The 2,500-nt window shown below is 32.8% G+C and overlaps 1 long non-coding RNA gene across 2 annotated transcripts in view; it reads left to right on the top strand.

Moving 5' to 3' along the window:
• Positions 1-2,500, top strand: part of LOC125039642 — a 44,210-nt gene that overhangs the window by 33,340 nt on the left and 8,370 nt on the right. For both annotated transcript variants that reach the window (XR_007116132.1, XR_007116133.1), the window contains exon 2: positions 1-43. This exon is cut by the window's left edge and continues 67 nt beyond it. This is a non-coding gene — a long non-coding RNA (uncharacterized LOC125039642). The remainder of the gene's footprint in view (positions 44-2,500) is intronic.

Raw genomic sequence — 2,500 nt, 5'->3', positions numbered from 1 at the left:
AACACTGAACGTGATTACCACCGCATTTCAAGGCCATAAACATGTAAGTCTATATTCAGAAGTTTATGCACGACGTTAATATACAGACGGCTTCTTCAAAAGACCGACGGACAGACAGGCATTGACAGTATCACAAGAGAGACAAGGTTTCATTTTTGAATTTGGTTTTCAGTGTATGTCATCCTGCATGAAATTGTCTTGATCAAAATCCGTTTTTTATGGCAAATTTACCTTAGCAAATGCCATTGTTTGACGGTCATTGTCAGCTTCGGCCGGAAAACTGGATATCCAAGGTAGGTTTTTTTTTTCCGTTTCCAGAAAATAGTGACGAATGTCTCGTCTGAAGAGCGAGTAAATTGCAAGCTTGTGGATTGTTTCAGAATTCGTGATACGCATAAAATGAGTAAATACGAGCTAGATTATTTTTTTTTACATATTTCAAACTGGTGTGATTCCAAATATGACAGAATACCAAGCACAGTCATAGATCCTGACTGAATACACGTGAGCGAAGTAGAAACCTAACGCTTTCTTCGTTTCCTCTCAAATAAGTTTTCATTAACTCTTTCCTCTGTTTTCGATAATGAAAAACAACACTACATAGACTTTTATCCTGTTTATAACATATACATACATGCATATAAATACATATATATATGTATATATATAGATCGATAGATAGATAGATATATATGCGCGCGCGTGCGCGTGTGTGTGTGTGTATGTGTGTGTGTGTGTGTGTGTGTGTGTGTGTGTGTGCATTTGTTTTTGTGTGGGTGTGGGTGTGGGTGTGTATGCCTGTTTAATTGTTTTTGAATATGTGATTTATTATTTTTTTCACAGACTTCTCATTTCGCTTTCATGTCTACTGTACATAACAGAAATTAATAATTTACTACAATCACTTATATATACCACAGTTTATTCCTTCCCGTGACATTTTTACTGCATAACTTAAAGATTCGACTGTGCGCGTTCTAGCATTAATCTGCCAAAGCCTTTACGCGTGTCTGCAGTTGTCATTCATTGTTGCCATGCCATAAAGGTGTGAATTTGATATGAGTGACAACGAAAATAAATGACAAAGAAAAAAAAAAATGTGACCTTGGTTTGATAAATAATGAATATGTAAGCCAAGTACAGAATTTACTGATGACAATAGTGATGATGATGATGATGATGATGATGATAACAATAACAACCATAATGATAATAGTAATGATAATGATAATAATAATAATAATAACGATAACAATAATAATAATGATGATGACAATGATAATGGTAGTAATAATGATAACAATGATGATGCTAACAATAACAGTGATCGTTATCATATCAATGATATAATTATATAAAAAAGACGAAGATGATGATGATAAAGATCACTGTTATTGTTATCATCATCATTATTATCATTATCATTATTGTTGTTATCATTATTATCGTTATTATTGTTGTAATTAATATTACTACCATTATCATTATTATCATTATTATTATTATTGTTGTTGTTGTTGTTGTTGTTAATGTCATTGTTATTATTATTGTTATTGTTACTGTTATTGTTATTGTTATTAGCATTATCATTACTACCATTATTATTGTTGTTACATCATCACCATCATCATCATCATCATCATCAGCTGCAGCAGCAGTATCATCTTTACACTATCATAAGAAATGGGTAGGGCAAGGCAAAAAGGCTATTCCTGACTATTCATCAACAATAGTGTGTACCAATTAATAACCAACTGAGCCCTCCATAAGTAAATCAATATTCAACAAAGTTCATCGTGACGTCACAAATAGCCTTGTCTGGCTTCACTGTCAAATGTAGCGTATTAACAGCTGTAACAGTGGAATTACCTGATTTAATGGAGCCTTCAAAGTAATGATACCATCTTTGTGCGCTAATACCTTAATCGGTAATGATAACTAAATACTATATTTAGTTATTATATTTATTACTGCATCGATACCACTCGTTTGGTTTGCAATCGTTGCTGTATGTTTAGCGACTGTACAAATGTAAGATTCTAGTATGACACTAATAACATTTCTGCAATTAATGACCCTAATTTGGTTCAGCATTAAAGTTAATTAAGAGCAACTGCAAAACGGTAGGTTGATTTCCTCACAGAGACCTCTCTATGCGTTATAGAAAATGGATGTAGATTTTAGGTCCTCATAATCATACATAAAATAAAATCGTAGAAAAAACGTGGTTAGATAAAATAAAGGCTACATTTTACTCGGCTGACTCAGATTTACACTTTGCAGTATAAAATGTGTTAGAACGTGAATGAAGTAGTATGGATAGGTGTTCTGTGTGACTAAAAAGGAAACGGATATGCAACATATGACAATACAGTGTATTCTTTTTTCAAGCATCTCTCGTCTGATTGCAAAAACGACTTTATACTTCTAGAATTCAAGGAATGAAGAATAAGTAAAGAATAGAATGTTTTAACCTGGTAAGGCAAATTTCTTCCAGGAT

Source organism: Penaeus chinensis, chromosome 27 (assembly GCF_019202785.1).
Source record: "Penaeus chinensis breed Huanghai No. 1 chromosome 27, ASM1920278v2, whole genome shotgun sequence".
Classification (NCBI taxonomy): domain Eukaryota; kingdom Metazoa; phylum Arthropoda; class Malacostraca; order Decapoda; family Penaeidae; genus Penaeus; species Penaeus chinensis.
The sequence above is the reverse complement of the archived record's forward strand: the minus strand, read 5'-3'. Positions and strand labels throughout refer to the sequence as shown.